Source organism: Balaenoptera ricei, chromosome 5, assembly GCF_028023285.1.
Source record: "Balaenoptera ricei isolate mBalRic1 chromosome 5, mBalRic1.hap2, whole genome shotgun sequence".
Lineage (NCBI taxonomy): Eukaryota > Metazoa > Chordata > Mammalia > Artiodactyla > Balaenopteridae > Balaenoptera > Balaenoptera ricei.
In genome coordinates, this window is record NC_082643.1 from 11886950 (window position 1) to 11909163 (window position 22214).

The 22214-nt window shown below is 34.4% G+C and overlaps 1 protein-coding gene across 4 annotated transcripts in view; it reads left to right on the plus strand.

The window, feature by feature from the left end:
- Positions 1–22214, plus strand: part of CCSER1 (coiled-coil serine rich protein 1) — a 1296175-nt gene that overhangs the window by 1155413 nt on the left and 118548 nt on the right. The gene's annotated exons all lie outside the window — the stretch shown is intronic.

Here is a 22214-nt window from a genome sequence, read left to right on the forward strand (position 1 = left end):
AGAATTACAGAGTGTTATGAAGTCCAATGATTTTTAAGGCTACATATAATGTTGCATTGCCAGTGCTTCATTATCATAGAATGTGGTGTTTTCTCCTTTTACTCTTAATAACTGACTCTCCACTTTACTTCTCTAAGTGACTAGTGCTCCTTGTCTTTTGCTTCTTGCCCTGTCACCCTTCATAGTGCTGGCTCTGTCCCTTATTGCCTTACCCCCAAACCTGCTATGTCTCCTTTATTCCTTATCTTGATTGGTGATTCAAATGCCTCCCTCATGTGAAGCTGCTCCCATCACAGAGTTAATCACTTCCTCTTTAGCATGCCTGTAGCACTTCTATTATAGCAGTGTTGCTGAAAGCAAAGTTGTGTAGGTCTGTGCTGAAATTTAATTTATTGAAAGGTAAGGACAGAGAAATGAGTTTTTCTTGAAGCTCAAGCTATTAAATGGTAAAATATTTTACATAAAGATTATGTTTTTTTAATGCTATTGATATAATAGCATTTACTTTACGCAATGATGATGTTAGGAGGCAGGTTGACAACAGTGCTTTTTATTAAAGTCCATCTTTTTATTTAAAATTATACTTGTCCATGAAATTTAAAGTTTTGAAGTTATAGTAATATAGCACTTATCATAGTACATTACATTTATTTGTTTACATGTATATGAGCCTTTTGAGAGTGTGACTGTGTCTTGATTATTTTTCCCATTGCCTAATAAATATAAGTCTGTAACAAGTGTTAAGTGCTTATTATATTTTATTAGCATTATTTTAGATGTTCACATAAGTTTATTAAATTACTTTTTGTATAAGTTATGAATAGTGTAAGTCAGCAAAGTTTTGGATGGATGAGATGCTGCTTTAAAAGTCAATGATTTACATGAAGATAAAAGCATGATTTGAAATTGGAGCATTTTCCACATTTTCGTCCATATTAATCTGTCTCATTTCATGTTAATGCTATAACTTTCTTTTTGGAATTAGCAACATATTTTTTTATCTTTCATAATTTTCAAATATTATACTCTCTCTAGACTCCTATTCATTTCTAAAAATATCAAGTTTAAGTCTGTAACTTCAGGGAATTTTATTCAATAAAATATCAAATTACTGAAATTAAATGAAATAACTCAAATGAATTAAAACACATTTATCAAGAACAGCAAATTACATATTTGGGATGATTTATTTAACCTACAGGTGTAGTTCCAAATTAATTCTAACTCACCCAGTGTGTGGTCTTAGATAGACAGAGTTCCTCATTTTGAGTGTCAAAAGAGTTTTCTCTATTTTCATTTGATTTTCATAGGTGCCCATAGCGAAAGTTGAGGTGCTTGGAAGTATTTTGTGTTTTAGAGTAATAATAAAGCTTGTGATGATGATGATGATGATAAAAAGTTGTCAGTCATTTGAATGAACACTTATTATGTACCAGGCACAATATTAAGTGCTTCATTCATTCATTCATTCAACACATGTTTATGGGACAACTACTGTGTGTCAAGCACCATTGTAGGGACTGAGAATACAACAGTGGGAAAAATTGGATGAAGTTACGGCCCTTGTGAAACTTGCATTCTAGGGGGAAAAGCAGACAAAAAAGAAATTAAAAGTGAAAATATAGAATTACAAGGAGTAATAAGAACTATGACAAAACAAAAAGAATAAGGGGAATAGAGTAGTGATGGGGGTGGGGTAGGGATAGTTTACTGTTTTACATCAGGAAAGGGCTTGCTCATAATGTGACATATATAGAGAGACTTGTAGGATGGGTGAGAATGGGCCACGTGGATATCTGGGGAAAGAGTGTTCCAGGAAAAAAAAAAATCCTGAAAAGACAACATGCTTTGAATTATATATCTTATTCCTGAGAAAGAGAGTAATATACTCAGCAGGGATTTTGTTTCCAGGTTTTACTAGTTCCAAAGCTGAAATAGATTAATTTTTCCACATTTTCTAGTATTGAATCTACATGTTCAGTATCTTTATGTTTTATATGTCACCTTCCTGTGAAACTGCTCCCAGTACAGAATGAGTCACTCTCACCTCTGTGCCCCTGGAGCACATTTAGTAATATTTTTCAAAACAATGGCCCACTGAGTGTAGTCCTATGATAAAGTTTATATTGAGAAAAAACGGGAAAAGTAGCAGCAATTGAATTCCCAGGTTGACAACTAATTTTGAAATAAAAAATTTCAAATGTGAGATCCAGATGGATCTCAGTCATGAGGCATCACTAAGCATTTAATACAAAATATATCACTTCTTTAGTGGTCACCTTACTTTATCTCCAATAAAATGAAAATTATATATTTATTTATGAATTGTAAACGTATTAGAGACTGAAAATTGGTTAACATTTTAACATGGTTGGAATTTTATGAACTGTTACAAGGATTAGGATACATTTTGGAAAGAGATGTAGTTGGTTTTTGTTAAACTAAAGAAAAAAAAACCACATAACTTTAATGTTCTTAGATTTTTTTCATTTTGCTGAGTTGTAAAAAAGAGAGTTCCAACAATGCAGGATTACGTGTAGAAAGCATGACCTAACTGTTTTTATTTTCTTTTACTTTGTTTTATTTTTACACTGAGAAGTCAAGTCCTAATCTGCAGGTGTGGTTTATTCCAACACACATAACTGTTGGAACTGAGTATGGTAAAGGGCAAGTCATATACTAAAACACAGCATCTCAGTAGCTGGAGGATGTTTAATATTTTTATACAGGATCACCATGCAGTCCAAGGGGAGAATTGGCTTACTTCCTAGTCCTACTAGGGAGAAATTCTTCCTGCCATAGAAGTTCTTCATTTCTTCCTCATACCAAGAAGAGCATGTATTTCACAGAAAGCTTGATTTAAAAATAGAACTGAAGCATCACTCATTCATGGCAAAAAAAAAAAAAAAATCAGATCACATAGAAGATTATTTAATCAGACATCTGTTGATAAAGACGTCTATTTTTAAGTCATGGTGGAGTAACAGTGATCAAATTTGTTGCCTTAACCAACTAAAAATCTGGATAAAATATGTAAAATGACAGCTTTCAAACATTTCACAACAGGCTGCACAGGATAGCGATCTCTGAGTGAGGAGAAACAAATGAGTTAAGCTCTACATTGCCCCAGCTTACTGTCTGCAATTGCAAGCTGAAGTACAGAGAGGAGGAGCCCAGACAGAGCTCAGAGGTCTCCCTACATTGAGGAGACAGAGTATGGGGGTGTGTTCTGTTGTTAGAATTGAGAGGGCAGTGGACCTGAGAAGAGAGAGCTACAGGAGAGAGCTCAAATATCTGCAGAAGATTCCCCTCAAGTCTTCATCTCAGTACAGATCAGAGAATTTCTGTGAGGAAACTACTCAAAGCTAGGGAAAGAGCCATTGAAAAGGAATAGATAGAACAATTCTCAGAGCTCACACAGGGCTAGGAATAATTCCCAAAAGCCAGCTTCTATACCTGGGGCGACAGGCAGAAGGATATAGCCTCAGTAGTGGAGCCAAATTAGACCTACATTAAAGGCTGCTGTATTCCTGCCTAACAAAAGGTAAAAGCAAGTGAAAAGCATCATCACATTGTTTCCAAATAACTAAGCTGCAAACAACAAGTTTCAAAAGTAGTTAAAGGATTACTTCTTTAAAAAAAAAAAAAAAAATCTGACACCTAGCAATATTTCAATAAAAAAGTACCAGGCATGCAAAGAAGCAGGAAACTGGGACCCACAAATAAGGAGAAAAATCAATCAATATGAACATATCCAGAAGTAACACAGATAATAGATTAAGTAGACAAGGGCATTAAAAGATACATTATATTCTCCAAATAATGAAGAAGGTGGAGGAAAACATGAGTGTGATGAGAAATATGGAGCATGTAAAGTAGACCCAATTTGATCTTCTAGAGCTGAAAAATACAATGTTTGAGATGAAAAAAAAAAATGTGTTGGATAGGAGTAAGAGCAAATTAGACACTGCAGAAGAAACAATGATAGAACTTTTAAAAAAATTTATTTGATTTGATTATAGTTGATTTGCAATGTTGTGTTAGTTTCTGGTATATAGCAAAGTGATTCAGATATATATATATATATATATATATATATAAAATGTATATGTATTCTTTTTTCATATTCTTTTCCATTATGCTTTATCACAGGATATTGAATACAGTTCCCTGTGCTATACAGAATGAACCTTGTTCTTTATCCATCCTATATGTAATAGTCTGCATCTGCTAATACCAAACTCAAAATCTATCCCTTCCCCTTGCCCCTTCCCCTTGGCAACCACAAGTCTGCGCTCTACATCTGTGAGTCTGTTTCTGTTTCATAGATAAGTTGATCTGTGTCATATTTTAGATTCCACATGTAAGTAATATCATATGGTATTCATCTTTCTCTTTCTGACTTAACTGCACTTAGTATGATAATCTCTAGGTCCATCCATGCTGCTGCAAATGGCATTATATCATTCTTTTTTATGGCTGAGTAGTATTCCATTGTATATATGTACCACATCTTCTTTATCCCTTCATCTGTTGATGGACATTTAGGTTGTTCCCTTGTCTTGGCTGTTGTGAATATTACTGCTCTGAACATAGAGGTGTATGTATTTTTTCAAATTATAGTTTTGTCCAGATATATGCCTAGGAGTGGTATTGCTAGATCATAAGGCAACTCTATTTTTAGATTTTTGAGGAACCTCCATACTGTTTTCCATAGTGGCTGCACCAATTTACATTCCCACCAACAGTGTAGGAGGGTTCCCTTTTCTCCACACCCTCCCCAGCATTTATTGTTTGTGGACGTTTTAATGATGAGCATTCTGACTGGTGTGAGGTGGTATTTCATTGTAGTTTTGATTTGCATTTCTCTAATAATTAGCAATGTTGAATATTTTTTCATGTGCTTTTCGGCCATCGGTATCTCTTCTTTGGAGAAATGTCTATTTAAGTCTTCTGTCTGCTTTTTGAATGGGTTGTTTGTTTGTTTTTTATTAAGCTGTATGCACTGTTTGTATATGTTGGAGATTAAGCCCTTGTCGGGCACATCGTTTGCAAATGTTTTCTCCCAGTCTGTAGATTGGATTTTCATTTTGTTTACAGTGTCATTTACTGTGCAAAAGCTTATAAATTTGATTAGGTCCCATTTGTTTATTTTTGCTTTTATTTCTATCGCCTTGGTTGACTGACCTAAGAAAACATTGGTATGATTTATGTCAGAGAATGTTTTGACTATGTTCTCTTCAAGGAGTTTTATGGTGTCATGTCTTATATTTAAGTCATTAAGCCCTTTTGAGTTTATTTTTGTGTATAGTGTGAGGCTGTGTTCTAACTTCATTGATTTACATGTGGCCATCCAACTTTCCCAGCACCACTTGCTGAAGAAACTGTCTTTGCTCCATTGTTTATTCATGCTTGTTTTGTCAAAGATTAATTGACAACAGGTGCATGAGTTTATTTCTGGGTTCTCTATTCTGTTCCATTGATCCATGTCTGTTTTTGTGCCACTACCATGCTGTTTTGATTACTGTAGCTTTGTAGTATTGTCTGAAGTCTGGAAGGGTTATGCCTTCTGCTTTGTTCCTTTTCCTCAGTATTACTTTGGCAATTCTGGTTCTTTTATTGTTCCATATGAATTTTACGATTATTTATTCTAGCTCTGTGAAAAATATCTTGGGTAATTTGATAGGGATAGCATTAACCTGTAGATTGCTTTGTGTAGCATGGCCATTTTAACAATATTAATTCTTCCAATCCAAGGGCATGGGATAGCTTTCCATTTCTTTGAATCATCTTTGTTTCTTGTATTAATGTTTTATAGGTTTCAGCATATAAGTTTTTCACCTCCTTGGTCAGGTTTATTCCTAAGGTTTTTTTGTTTGTTTGTTTTTAATTACAGATTCTAATTCACTTCTAGTGATTGGTCTGTTCAAGTTATCTATTTATTCTTTTTTTTTAATCTATTTATTTATTTATTTATTTTTGGCTGTGTTGGGTCTTCGTTGCTGCACATGGGCTTTCTCTAGTTGCAGCAAGCGGGGGCACCCTTCGTTATGGTGCATGGGCTTTTCATTGCGGTGGCTTCTCTTGTTGCAGAGCATGAGCTCTAGGCACACAGGCTTCAGTAGTTGTGGCATGCAGGCTCAGTAGTCATGGCTCACGGGCTAGAGTGCAGGCTCAGTAGTTGTGGTACACAGGCTTAGTTGCTCTGCAGCTTGTGGGGGTCTTCCTGGACCAGGGCTCAAACCCATGTCCCCTGCATTGGCAGGCAGATTCTTAACCACTGTGCCACCAGGGAAGTCCCTATCTATTTATTCTTGATTCAGTTTTAGTAGGCTGTATGTTTCTAGAAACTTCTCCATTTCTTCTGGTTGTCCAATTTGTTTGCATATAATTGTTCATAGTATTCTCTTATGGCTTTTTGTATTTCTGTTGTATGTATTTCAGTTTTTCTCTCTCCTCTTTCATTTTTTATTTTGTTTATTTGGGTCTTCTCTCTTTTCTTCTTGGTGAGCCTGGCCAGAGGTTTGTCAATTTTGTTTACCCTTTCAAAGAACCAGCTCTTGGTTTTATTGATTTTTTTCTTATTATTTTTTTAATCTCTATTTTATTTATTTCCTCTCTGATCTTTATTGTTTCCTTCCTTCTGCTGATTTTAAGTTTTTTTTCTTCTTCTTTTTCTAATTGTTTTATGTGGTAAGTTAGGTTGTTTATCTGAGATTTTTCTTGTTTTTGAGGAAGGCCTGTATCACTGTGAACTTCCCTACAGGAACTGCTTTTGCTGCATCCCATAGATTTTGTATGGTTGTCAATTATAGAACTTGAAGATAAAACTTCAGTAGTAAAAACTTAATTTGAAGTACAAAAAAACAGAGTCCCAGTTTAATATTAAGTATTAGTAACAAGTACCAATATTAACAAGAAGTGAACATTTCTGATTAGCCTAAGTGGAGTGGTCCAGTGTGATCCAAAAGATATCCTCTGGACTGGACCAATACCAATTCCTTAGTTGAGTTTCTAAGGCTTTCTCACCATTTTCTTAATAAGAATTTGCATCAGAACACTCTCTACGCACTATGATGTATGCATAATTAGTATTTAGATCTCATTATGGAGTGTATGCTTAGATATTCTCAACAAATCCTGGAAAGTTACTTCTATGGTAGAAGTCCTAAAATCGTGATCCAAAACTGACAGACACATAGTATCCTCTCTTTGGCCAACACAATTAAAACAAAGTTGAATTTGCCTTCAGCTAAGGCATGTCTTCATATTGCTATAGATTCCATAACACCCAGCCTCTAAAATAATTTGAACTTGTGACTCCAGCCTTGTGAGGGTGTTTTACAAGTTTTCCTGAACTGCTTGAATTCCACCTGACTATAAGAGACAAAGCTAAAGGCAGATAAGCATTGCCTTTTATGTAAATTTGTCTTAATAAGGCTTATTTGTAGTGGACGTACTACACATTATCTATGCAGTACCAGAAATACTAAAAAATATTCATATAGCTGTTCATAGGAAAGCACATATGTCAAACATATCTAAATATATATCCTTGTTTCCCCTTTGAAAATATTTCCAGAAATGATGTGATCCTAATGATAACAAAAAAGGTATGAATAACTGCAAGTCGTTTTCCAAAATGTGCAGAGGGACTATTGAAGCTAAACCTAGAGAATAAAATTCAAACTTCTTAAGACAATTGGATGAATTCCTTCATTATTTAGTCACAGCAGGCTCCGTGTTTGACCTGTAAAGCTAATAAAGGCTGGAGCCCTCACTTTCTTCTTGACAAGCACTGTTGAGCTCTTTGGTTGCATTTCAAGCTGGAGAGCATTCCTAATAAGACTTTTTTCTAGCTCATTTTCTTGCAAATGAAAGCTCTGCCGTGCCTTGCCCTTAGTTATGGAAAATAAGACCACTAACCTCAGGTAACTCTTGCTGAATGCAATGAAGATTTAATTGTTCAAATAATCCTCCAGCCTTCACATATCAAATGTTCTTTACACTTTGAATTTAAGCAACCTTTAGATTATTCTCCCTTACATGAAGTTAACTCATTTCATTTCCTGTCACTTCACTGGATTTTAGAATTAATAATTTATTTAACTAAAGAAATTTGTTTAAGAGTAAGGGATTTGAGCCCACTGTGCATTATGATTTCTACATGGTCTTTTGAGCATTTAGAATTGTGTGTGACAATATTTCATAGCAATTCTGCAAATTCAAAAAATAAATATATCTATACTTCCCAGCATTTGGGATTTTATGCCTTTTCCTGGTAAAATTAGTATTCTGCAAATTAGGAGAGCCAGAAACAACTTCCCAATCAACCTGATAACACTGTCTCCTTGAGAAAGTGATCATGTTCATTTACAGGCGATTTCTTTTGTTCCATTTTATTTTGAATTCTACTTTCCTGCAGGTCATTTGCATGTCAGCCCACAGAAAGTCTCTCAAGACTGCTTCTTGTGAAATTGAGTGGCCCCTTTTCCTTTCTTCGTTACAAGTGTTTACTGTTTCTAGAGCATGTCATCTTTTCTCCTAAGGAAAATTTTACATCTATTTAAATGTCTTGCCACCTTTCTCTGCCAGGCTTACTGACTTTTAAACCTAAGCATTTGGAGCGTACAAATTCAGTGATGTGTATTAAGTTTTCTGTCTATTTTAGACAAATTGGCATCTACCACTTCACCTTTACCTAGCTGCCCAGTACTATCTTCCAAAGAACCCAAGCATATCTGGCAGGTTCTGTATATCTTGGCTGAATCTACACTGACTTTTCTATCATAATGAGATGAGTCTATACTAGGATGGGAAAAAGTTGAAGAAATTATATAAAGGAAAATATATATGGCTTTATCACTATACCATATATTTTAGTTTTACTGTAGATAAATCCTGAAACTAATAACTCCTGTGTACACAAATGGATGAGAAGAAAAAGAAATCTAATAATTAATAAACACCTACTTTGTGTCTAGTTTTATAACTAGATGTATTTGTACTTTCTCACAGACATAAATACGAATAAGCATCACTAAAATGACATTCTATTCCAATGTTTCCTAATCTAATATGGGCTCCAGAACTTCAAGGTTAATATGAATGAGGAACTATTTTTAATAGTGTTTGTAACAGTTTCCTTTGGCTGCTGTAACAAAATACCACTAATGTGGTGGCTTAGAACAACACATGTTTATTCTCTTATAATTCTGGAGTCAGTTTCACCGGGCCAAACTCAAGGTACTGGTAGGGCTGTGCACCCTTCGAGGCTCGGAAGGGAGAATCTGTTCCCTGGCTTCTCCAGCTTCTAGAGCAGCGTTCCTTGAATCCCTTGGGTGCCGGTCCCTTCCTCCATCTTTAAAATCAGTAGCGTCTCATCTTGCTTCAGTAAGTAGTCACATTATCCTTCTCTCTGTAGTCCTGTTGCACTCTGCCTCCCTCTTATAACACACCTGGATTACATTTAGGGCACAGCCAGATAATCCAGGCTAATCTCAAAATCCTTAATTTAATCACATCTGCAAAGTCCCTTTTTCCATAAAAGATAACACCCACAGATTTCAGGTATTAGGACCTGGATATTGTTGCAAGTCATTATTCAGCCTATCACAGAGGCTGAAGCAGCTCCTTATCTCGGGATTTTTTTCTTTTTGAAGCCATTAATTGTGAATGATTAAATTTGCACTATAAATATAAAATAAATATGTGTTCACCAACCCGGAAGCTCTTCAGACCCGTCCTTTTGGTTTTTTTATGAAGGCTTTATTACATAGGCATGATTGATTAAGTCCTTGGCCATTGGCAGTTGATTCCAGCTCCTCTCCCCTCCCTGGAGGTCAGGGGGGTCTTCGTAAATGCTTTCCAAAAGTCACCTCATTAACATAACAAAAGACACCTTTATCACTGTCTACACTTAGGAAATTTCAAGGGTTTTGGGACCTGTGAGCCAAAACTGGGAACAAAAACCAAATATATATTTCTTATAGTAAATCACAATATCACAAAATCATATTAAGATTGAACAGTAAAGGTGAGTTCACACTCATAGTCTGTAATTCAGACTTAAGATAATGAGAGTCTGATTTGTGGTCAAATCAATGAATGTAATGGAAACACCTTGCTGTTACTTAACACTGCTATTGACTAAGAGAAGTGCCCGAGGGACAGAAATGCCACAGTGACTCACCACTGGCAGTGGCACAGAGCATTTGAAGGGAAGGTGTGTCGCTCTTCTGTGCTTAATCTCAAGGGATGGGGTAAGCATCAAGAGACACAAGAGCACATTGCAGGAATATTTGAGTGGTAGAAATCAGGGTCAGCGTCTGTCAGGAGGTGTGAGCATAACCAATAAATCTGTCTTTTAGATTTGCAAATGAAAAACATATGTGTATATATATTCTAATGTTATTTTTAATTGATCTAAAAGCAATAAAATATGGCCATTGTGAGTGTGAAAAAGAAATCAGAATATTTAAGAGGCATACCTTTATATTCAGTATAAAGTGAATTCTTAGATTAAACATGTACTTCATTTATGAAGTCAAGGCTCTTACTATTTATGGGTACTTTGTCTGCCAGATGGTTCTTAACTCCCTCTCTGTCCCTAAGCCTATATCTTCCTGGATCTGTAACCTATAAGAGGAATTGATAATTGGCTGAGAGAATGAGGTGGTCTTTTTCTCAGATTATTTTGTCATTTTGGAAAAGGTCAAAAATTTTAATTTTTGCTTTTTTAGTTGTTTTTTTAAATGTTTCTTTATTATAAAAATGATAGAAAAGTTATGCTTTGAAACACATTTACCTTTGTTGAGTGAAATTTAAAAGCTCAGAATGTGAAAGCTGCGAGTTTGTTTTATTTGGGACCTTACTGAGGACTTAGAGCCCAGGAGACAGCCTCTCACAGAGCTCTGAGGAACTGCTCTGAACAGGTAAGGGGAGGGGCTAGTATATATGTGATTTTGGCTAAGGAGTTTGTGCAGTCAAGCACACAGCTCTGTAGATGGTTACTACTAGTCACGAGGAACAGATATCTCAGTTAATGGTTTCAGTGCTTTTCTAAGTATGGAAAGATGCAAGAATCCAGGTTCATAAAAATTTTTCCTGAAATATATCTAACTATCTAAGGGTCCGTTGGCCTGTTTTCCCAAAGCACCAAGTGCCTCATCCTGTACTTGGTCCTGAATTCCTTTCAGTGTGTACTATAGGTCAGTGATTACAGTGGCTAATGATTTGATCCTTGTAGAACTGGATGATGAGTAACATTCTTTGTTTTGCACCTTAAAAGGTTGTTGTGAGGATTAAAAAACATAATCACACATATAAATTTCCTGATTCATAAAGTACACTCCATCAATGCTTTTTTTTTTTTCTCTCTCTCTGAAAGAAGCAAACTGGAAAATTCACTAGTGTGAAAAATCTAGCATGGTACTTGAACTAATGTTTAGTTGGATTGAACACTTAAAAAAATGGATTAGAAGGTTTAAAGATTATAGAGAATAGTTATATAAGAGATGAGAAACAGAGGAGCTAGAAGGAGTAACAGAAATGTATTTTGTAGGTTGCACAGTTTTCCTCCTCACTTTCTTTTATGTTCTTTCTCTACTTCACACATGCATTACCTACAAAAAACTTTATTCCCTATCATTTGCTTTTGGTCTAGAGTCATGGCTGATTATCTGAATTCCTTTGGAAAAGAGGATACAAAGAGCCCTATTGGTCCTTTTCCAAGCACCTACAACTTGAGGAGTCTTTCGTACTGATTAAGAAGACTCAATTTTGCATTAGCATAAGCTAACTTCTATAATATTCCTTATACACAGGCACATCTTAGAGGCTTATCTCAACAAAGAGATTTACTTCACACTCACATCTAAGAATAATGAAGATTGGTAGGCATGGGTTAGAGGAAGTCTTCTTCATATAGCCTTACTGGATCCTAGCCTCCTTCTATCTAATGGCTTGATTAAAATCTAAAATTTCAAAGTTTTCCATTGGATTTACTGCATCCATCTAGCAGATGAAGGAAGAGAAAATACATAGAGTTGAAGACTAGGTTTTATGGACCTAGAGGTGGCATTCACTTCTGCCCATATTCTGTTGGCCAAAACTTAGTCACATGGCTGTACTGATGGCAACAAAAGGTGGAAATTATACTCTAGCCCTGTACCCAGGAAGAAAAAAAAAAACAAACTTTTTTTTGCATATCTAGCAGCTAAATTGTAGCTATTTTCTGACATCATGATGTTACCGATGATGATGATGATAATGATTGTTGGATTTGGGATAAACATTGTTATTAATTTATCCTGAATATGCATCCAAGATGTTCTGGATTAGAGACAGATAAGTCATTAATAGTTGTGTTGACCTCCTTTACCCCGGTGTTTATTCCTGGAGCACACAATGAAAGACAGATGGTAAGATTAACTATGAAAGGGGCCTCGCACTCTATAGGGGATGAAAGTAAATGGATTTTACCTACCTATATACTGTAGAAAAGGACAGCTACCTTCCCCACATATCCCAAAAATGAAGGAGAAAATTTTCTGTTCCTCATAGATGGGAAGAAAAGAAAATGGCTTCTCACTCTAACCTTTTGAAATGTAAGTCTCTCCAGTGGGCAGTCAGCCCCATTTTCTCTGGTTTATATGACCTGGAGACACCTCCATGGTCCTGGGTCTCTTGAAATGCAAACCCATACATCCTGAGTTTTAAGTGTCTCTTGAGTTCTCTCACTATCCACACATTGTAAATTTCCCAAGACTTGCTCCTAGCCCAGTATCTCAAGGTTTCAGCACAATTTATTGAGAGAGCCAGTACATTGCAGGGATACTAAATATTTTCTTAACTGCTCACATGGTAATGATGATGAAAATAGCCAACCTTTGTTGAGTACTTGCCCTGTGTCAAAACCTGTATCAGTGTTTTATGTAGAATTTGTAGTGTCTCATTAGTCTCTACAACCAGGGAAGGTTACTACTACTTGTTTTACTGATAAGAAAATTAAGACACAAAAAAGTAACCAAGGAACATATTGTACAGCACAGGGAATATAGTTAATATTTTATAATAACTTTAAATGGGAAGTAATCCATAAAATATCGGATCACTATGTTGTACACTTGAAACTAACATAATAATGTAAATAAACTATAATTTTTTTAAAAAGTTAATAAAGCACCTAAGGTCATGCAGGTGGAATGTTGTACAGATGAGATTTGAATACAAACAGTTGACCCTAGAATATGAACTAAATATATGCTTTATTAAGAAAAAAAATACAATAGTGGAGCAACAATCTTTGCATTGTTAAACTTCTTCCTAGGAGGTCCTTTCATCACACCTGTTGGGATTCCTGACTACCCATCCCATTTGGATTAGCAGCACTTGTGTGATTTTTTGTGGATGGCTTTAGGACTAGATAATGTAAACATATTTATTGGATGATTCACAATTAGAATGGCTGCAGTACCTCAATCCAGAGATTTTATCTGGTTTATTATTGGGTCCCCTAAAGAATAACCCTTGATAACTATTTTTGAACAAACAATTAAGAACAGATTCTGAGCATATGTGTAACGGGCCCCTCATAAATAGTAGAAGTTTATCCCTCTTTCCTTTGGGGGACCACAGTCTATTTGTGGAGTAAACCAAAGGAGAAGCAGGTAACTGGTGAGAATGCATTCATTATGGACAAATTAAGAGCTTTTTCATCATCTGTATCATCTACTTAATTTGCTTAAACATAAATTATAATTTCAGGGTCCTACTGATGCTTACTAGAACAAAAGTATACTCATAACAAGGAATAAAAAAAATATAGGGGAAAGTTGACTGTTAAAGAGTGAAATTTTTCTTTGGCGATAATATAACTATAAATTTCAGTCTAGTCATTGCCCTAATTGTCATGAATTCTGAACTAATAAAGATCCTGACTAAATGAGATTTTTCACCCTGTAATTGCAAGAGAAAATTTTTAACTGACCTGGTTTTCCTTTTTATCAGGCAGTTTAAATCCTCTTTTATTCCTAATATTTTATTCAAACATAATACAAGTCATTATATCCTGTGTATATCAGATACTGAAATCATTTTCTGAAACTTTAAATTTTATTTTTGAAAAGCATTTCTATAAAATAAAGGAAAATATGAAGGTAATAAAACAGTGTTTATGGCGCTAGGAATATTTTATTTGATGAAAGGGAAGCAATCACAGTAGTGAATTTTATTAGTAATCCAAGAAATGAGGATTTTTTTTTCCATTTTGGTTATACATATATGCTCTCATGATATTAAAAAGTTTCTATTTAGAGTTAACTTTAATCATAAAAATTATTGAAACTTACTATTTTAAATAATGTATTTAATTCTATAACTGAAAAAGGAATTAATCAGTTTACCTGAGGGAGGTACAACAATGCTCTAGGTATAGAAACATCACAAATAAAGGTTGAACTGAAGGATTAATACATCTCAAAATGTAAATAATTTATTCCTGTCTCAGTAATAATGCTTAGGCTACTATAATAAATATTGCCCTCAGTCTTAAAGGGAATTAGGCAAAATTCAATCCCTTATCTAAAAATACATTATCCAATCTTTTAAGTTTTGCTTTACAAATCTTAAAGTTCACTCTTCAAAGTAGTTTATTATTTTATAACAAGTCAAAAAGGAAAAGACGTAGTATAAAATTAATTTATAATTTGAAAGGGTCAATGAAGATTTATCTAATTGGTGTACTGCAGATTTCAAATCTTTGAAAAGCTACCCATGTCTTTAGACAAGATAAACTTTATATCATAGGAGTCCTAATTATAAACCTGACATTTCAACTGAGAAATCCCACTGGCTCACTATGAAATAAAGTAACAGTAAGACATGAAGTACTTTTAAAAAATCGCTTTAATAGAGCCTGGCTTTTAAAAGTATGACTCTAGGAACAGGTGTACTGCATGTAATATTTTTCCTAACAATGCCTTTAAGGAAGACCTTCAGTTCAGTTTAAATAGTCTTTTAAAAAACTGAATTGGCAACCAGTATGCGTTCATTTTGTTTTTGTCTTGAAATTGGCAATTATTTTTCTCTCTCTTGTCCTTCATATCAATTTGGAAGGTGCACTTAAAAGATTAGGATCAGGGAGAGCCATGCCACTGGCAGCCAAGGCCCAAAGAACTTTCCTGTGTTGACCTAAATCAAATACTCAACACTCTCTGTGTATAAATGCTCAAGTAGCTATCATGCCACTTACAAGATTAGATTCAACCATAACTAAACTATGTTGAATCTCTGATATTTATCAAATGTAAATATCTGTAAATCACATTAAAAGAGGAAATAAGCTTTATTTCGAATGCTTTGGAAGAGAGTTAGTAGTGACTTTTACTGAGGGTGCAATCCTGGAAGAAGCCTAGCAGATAAGACATGTGTTAAATTGAATGTTGAATTTGTGTGAAGTAATGGATACTTACGTCCATAAGGTATTGTAGAAATTATAGCCATTCAGCACCTTAGTTTTTACATTAATGGTTTCTAAAAATATTTTTAAATCTATCATGCTCATAGAAGATATCAAAATTACTTATAATTGGGAATAACTCTATTACCTTTTTTTGGTAAATATACCAGTTCTCTTCCAATGCAATCAACCACTTTCATTTTGTTAACAACTTTTAGATTATAGAAAACTAAAATGGTAAAGAAAATATCAAAATAAAGGCAACCCTGCCAGTGCCTCTTTATACATTGTAGACCAGGGGTGGCAAATAGATTTTATTTTTCACGCCTATCCTGATGGATTGGTAAACAGTTACCTAGAGGGCTATGTAAAGAGGAAACTTAGGTTGCATATAGCCTCAGAAGAAAGAATGATTATTAAGACATATCTGCTATGGGTTCTTGATATTTGTCATCTGCCGGTAAATCCTTGATTTTTGTGAGAGATATTTGTAGGACCTTTGTTAATTTCCATTTTCAGATAAGAACATATATTTCCCCCTTTCCCCACAAAAATATGTATGCATCCACAAATTAAAAAATAAGTAGTACTGAGGTATGAATATTCATCCATTTGTTTTGTTCATTCACCAGCTAAGAAACTCATTCTTGCACATCCTAATGTGTATGATTCAAATCTGGGTCTCAGGAAATTGCACATTAACTCATGGACATTCAAGTTGAAAGTGCAATTGTTCAATCTGTAGATACAAAATGTCTACTTTTATGGATATTACTCAAATACCTTCTGTAGTACCCTGGCTGAAAACTCTATTTCAAATCTATTTCAAAATATTTACTTAATATCTAAATCATGCTGCTAATTGGGCCAAAATCTTTCAAATGAGGTAAAATAAAGCCCATTTTCTCCTACCATAAGTTGGGAACATTGCTCAGTATAAGCACATGACAAGGTGACAAGAGAGTGAGGTATTACATATGAATGTAAGACGTAAAGCATCACAAGAAAATTCTCAGCAGCCTCATCACTGAATTTGAAGGATAACCACACTATTAGGAGAAAAGACTGTATTGTAGAAAAACCTATCTGAAATTCTTTCCATCAGTGTAATCTACCCAAAGGAGATGCTCGATTCTGACTGTGCACAGACAACTGAAACAGCCAGACCTACACCTAGGAGATGAGATCATTCAGGTTCACGGTGACCCAGGCACACCACAGAGATCTGGAGGCACTGGGCTCACAGTTGTCATGAGGTAATATGGATAGGCCATTAGCAAAGCTGCAATGACGTGCGCCCCTGGGCAGCGGTCTGCTTGTTTTGCTGCTTGTAGTAAACAATTCTCTCACTAGAACTGCCAGCACTTGGTGGTGATATTCTTTTCCCTTTGAATTAACTGAGAAGGCCTTTGAAGGTACCTCCAGCATTAAGAAGCCTTTGTGTATAAGTGATTTTTTTTTTTTTTTTTTTTGCATCTGGCACAGTGATGTGTTTTTGCCATGTTGCCTTAAAAACATGATTTTATTTAAGAATTTTAGAATTTTGGGATGATTGGCACACGTGAAAGTAGTGACCTATTTTTTATTGTTTTTAAATGACTTGGAGCTTTGGTTTACCTAGTGAATTTCCAAAATTCACTTGTACTTTATCAATTTTTGACTTTGCCAACTGGTAAACTTTCATTTTAGGGTTTTGCTGAGGCTTTCTTGAGACAGGATCTTGTGATAGCATCTCTGTAAGTGCTGTGATATGACAAGCTTCCGAGGCAGTTGTAAAACAGTTAGAACTGCCATTAAAGTGTCTTGGCTGGGATTGATACTAAAATGAACAAAGGGAACACAAGAATCTAAAATGTTCTTACTTGATTCTGTAGTGTTATTTGGGTAAAGATTTTTTTTCCACCGAGATCAATGAATAGTAACCTCCTGATTTTATTTTATTTTTTGGATTGATTAAAAGTATACATGCTATTTTGTGCCACATAAAATGTTCAAACCCTATTTGTTGATGAAAAATAAAATCTGAAATACTTTTTATTTAAAAATGGCTTCTCATAATTAAAATATGGCAGATTTTATGTTTGAATGGAAATCTTTCACCATCATAACCAGTGACATCTTGGTATCATTATATTTGTTGCCAGTACCAAAACACTCTCATGGGCACAATCTGCCCAACTAGCCCTGCTGCAGCTTTTGGGGGTCCCTGGCATAACATAGACACAGAGACAGATCTAGCTGATAGAATCTTAGGAGATTTTATTGACCACTTGTTTCCTTAGCAGTATCACAGAGGCAGGCCATACCCTATGACCAGCACTAACTAGAGCAGGAAACAAAAACAATCATAAATGGGTTCTTTACCTGCACATTATTTCCTGTGGAAACTATTCTGTTTCCTTTATCCATCATCATGGCAATTTATAGCAATGATTGTTAGCTAGAACTATCATTAAAGGAGTAGATAAGTAACTTACTGATGAATGCCTTTTCTGAAATTTTATCTCCTTCAATGACAATCTGGGATCAATGCTATCCCTAGTTGAGTTGTACTTACTACCAACTACAAAAAAAATTCCTCAGTGTTTCATGATATTTTATATTCTTGTGTTCTGCCAATGCCTATATTATATGGCATTAGGGGAAACATAATTCTTTGCTTCAATCATCTCCAGACAAAATCTGCAGAGTTTCTCCTTGAGATGAGTAAACATATGGAATGTGAGGAAAGTTATTCTTCATCATAAACATTTTTAGTGAAAAAAGATAACGTAAAAAGGCCATATGCTTTGGGAGAGTAATTTTCCTTATGGAAGCTTCTGAGAAGGGCATACAAAGAGAAAAAACAAAACAAAAAACTGTGATGCTTTAGAATTTCCATGAAACTTAGTGCCTTGCACAGTTGACACCATTTGTCATCCAGTATACTCTTTTAAGCCCTCTTCAGTAGAAATCACAAGAGAGCAGACCTAAGTACTGGTCTCCTTAACCAGAGACTGTGCTTTTGTTCTCCATTTGGGCTGGGATGTCTTAGTTATGGTGTTGTTTTACAAGGAACATCTTAAATTGGAAACAACAGAGTTCTGGGAGTCAGACAGCTAGATTGAAGTCTCAGCCTTACAAATTAGCAGCTCTTCAATCTTGGACAATTTATTTTATTTTTGATTTTAGGTTTCCATATTTATAAAATAGAGATCATGATCCATACTTCTTAGTGTCCTTGTGAGGATAAATGAAAAGAGTATTTGAAGAGCCTAGCCCAATGCTTGACACACAGCTAACATTTAGAAAATCATGGCTTTTGTTTTTAGTATTAGCATGAGACTCAGTATGGAGGCTATGGATAATATGGATCTATTATCTAATTTACCTAGTTTTATTCCATGTTTTTATCCTGAGATAGCTGGCTAGGCATACAGAAGACAAAATGATGACATTTTACCCTATCAACATCATTAATAAAAGCACTTACCCCAAGTCAGCAGTGACTTGGGTAGTGTTTACGTATTAAATTTTTCAGATTGATAAATAGATATTTTTGTGCTAGAGGGCCAATGTGTCTTCATCCTTTATCTTACAAATTGAAGAAAAATCAACAGCTCAGGTAATAAAATGATGAATTTACAGTCACAGAGTGAAGAATTATAATTACATTCCAGTTTTCTTGACCATTAGAATTATGATCTCAACTAATTAGGTAGTGAACATCCAAATAATATTTATTGGTTTATAAGTTTGTGGCTATTACTTATGGTCATGAAAAGGAATCTAGAATTCATTGTGTAGTACTTCCTGAAATCTGTTTCACAAAACCTTACAAACCCCAAGCTTTTTATAGAACTAATACATTAATCAATCTCCACTTCAGAAATTTGCTGGATTAGCTGATTTAAATTACTTCTATAAAATATATTGACTGATTACCCTTGCAGATTGTAAACTCAGAGCTATTCAGCTATATTTTAGCTTTTGGGCAATATGATTGTTTCTGCAAATGAAATAATTTGCTTAGTAAGAGTCAGTTTTGCTCCCTGAATCAGTCTTGGGAATGATTGTTTTTTGGGGGGTGGTGGGGCGGGATTTTACATCAAAAGCAAATGCATCGACAACAAACTAGTGGGACTACATCAAACCAAAAAGCTTCTGCACAGCAAAGGAAACCCTCAATAAAATGAAAAGGTAACCTATGGAATGGGAGAAAATATTTGCAAGTCATATATCTGATAAGGGGTTAATATCCAAAATTTATAAAGAATTCATAAATTCAATAGCTCAAAAACACAAATAACCCAATAAAAAAATGGGCAGAGGAATTAAAGAGACATTTTTCCAAAGAAGAGATACAGATGGCAAACAGATACCTGAAAAAGCACTTAACATCGCTCATCACCAGGGAAATGCAAATCAAAACTACAGTGAGATATGACCTCACCCCTGTTAGAATGGCTGTCTTCAAAAAGACAGAAGATAAGAAGTGTTGGTGAGGATATGGAGAAAAGGGAACCTGTGTACTCTTGATGAGAATGTAAAAAAAAAAAAAAAAGAATGTAAATTGGTACAACCACCATGGAAAACCATATGGAGGTTCCAAAAAGATTAGAAATAGTACTCCCATATGATCCACCAATCCCACTTTTGGGTATTTATCCAAAGGAAATGAAATCAGGATCTCAAAGAGATATATGCCCTTCCATGTTCATTGTAATATTATTGACAATAGCCAAGATATGGGAAACAACTTAAGTGTCTGTCAACAGGTGAATGGATAAAGACAATGTGAGATTATATATATATATATATATGAAATATTATTCAGCCATGAGAAAGAAGGAGATCCTGCCATTTGTGACAACATGGATAGACCTTGAAGGCATTGTGCTAAGTAAATAAGTCAGACAGAGAAAGACAAGTATTGTATGATATCAGTTATGTAGAATCTAAAAATGCTGAACTCATAGAAACAGATGAGTATGGTGGTTATCAGGGTCTAGAGTTTGAGAGAAGTGCAGAGATGTTGATCAAAGAGTACAAACTTCCAGTTATAAGATGAATAAGGTCTGGGGATCTAATGTACAGCATAGTGATTATAGTTAATAATACTATATTATATACTTGAAAGTTGCTAAGAGAGTAGATCTTAAATGTTCCCACCACAAAAAGGAATGGTAATTAAATGGTGTAATGAAAGTGTTAACTAATGCTATGGTGGTAATCATTTTGCAATACGTAAATGTATCAAATGAACATGTGTACCTCAACCTTACACAATATTATATGTCAATTATATCTCAGAAAGCTGGAGATAAAAAGAGTTTTTATTAGTCCTAAATATAAGTAATCTAATTGTGTTTGTATAGACAATTGTATCATTTAATTAAATATTATATAAAATTGTTTTAAAAGTATAAATAGAACAATAATTATTTTTATAAAAATACTAATTTGGATACTTTGGACAGTCTCAACAAAGATCAGTCACTAAAAGAGTTGAGAGAAAATATAAAAATCTAACATAGTCTGCCTTTGCATTACTAACACATATCTTAAATTCTAGTTCTGCTTTAATAACTCCAAAAACAGATACTAGAAACAATGAATTATACATATGTAGTATGATATATGCAAGAATGTATAGCTGCTGTAGTTTTTTTTTAGATCAAAGTTTGAAATTGTATAACTATGGGCAATTTTTGAAGACATATTTTTGATACCACCATATATATAATATACTTATAATCCTATATGTACTTACTTTATGTATACAAGAAACCTGCTTAAGTCAAATTTTAGAAGTTGTTTTTAATTTAAAAATTTAGGAAAGATATAAAAGACATGTTATAATTAATTCCTCTATGTTTAGCTTTGTGGGTTTTTCATTTGTGCACTATAGAATATATAATCTGTTATATTTACTGTTTTATTAGTACGAATCCACACACACTTTGGAAATACATGCTTGTAGCTCCTTTTTTAATGATTAAGGAAATTCAGGTAATTTAAATGTAGTAGCACAACTATAAATAGAAAGTTTCACTAGTTATCAGAGGGATGAGTTATTATCATATACAAAAGTCCAAATAAAATGAAAATAATACTATGATGTAAGGATATATTGTTAAATGTTAAAGTTGACATCACTGAAAAAAAACATTTCATTGAATGTTTTCTAACACTGCCTTCTTCACTATAAGAAACCTAAATGTCATTGAGATTGACACCAATCTTTGCTTTCGTCTGTCTGTTCTATGTACTGTGACAGAAAGGTTTTATGTTTATGTATCAATAATTTGTTTTGTGAGAGTACTTTGCAAATCCCTGCCCAGTTCCAAGAGATTACTGAGTAGCAGAAGAATACAGTCATATTTCTTTATCTTTTTAAATGTCACATAAGTTCAGGAGATGTTTTTGTCATGTTGGAAACTGCTGTCTAGAGCACAACTGTTTTAAAATGCCATTCCTAATTCTAAATGATAGAATCTGACACTTCTTACTTCTAAGGAGACTCTTACAAGTGTCTTCTCAATCATTATTGAATTCAGAAGCAGGTAGTCAATCTGTAGATCATTGTTCTACCCAGCGTACATTTTGATCAGGTGATATTTTTTTCTTTAAGGGTATGCGAGTGTATGTGTGTGTGAGAGAGAAAGAAAGACAGAGACAGAGACAAGACAGACAGATACTTAACCATCGTATCTGATTTTATTTGTTTTACCACAAAAAGGAAATCCATTTATTGGCTATTCATCCTCTCCTC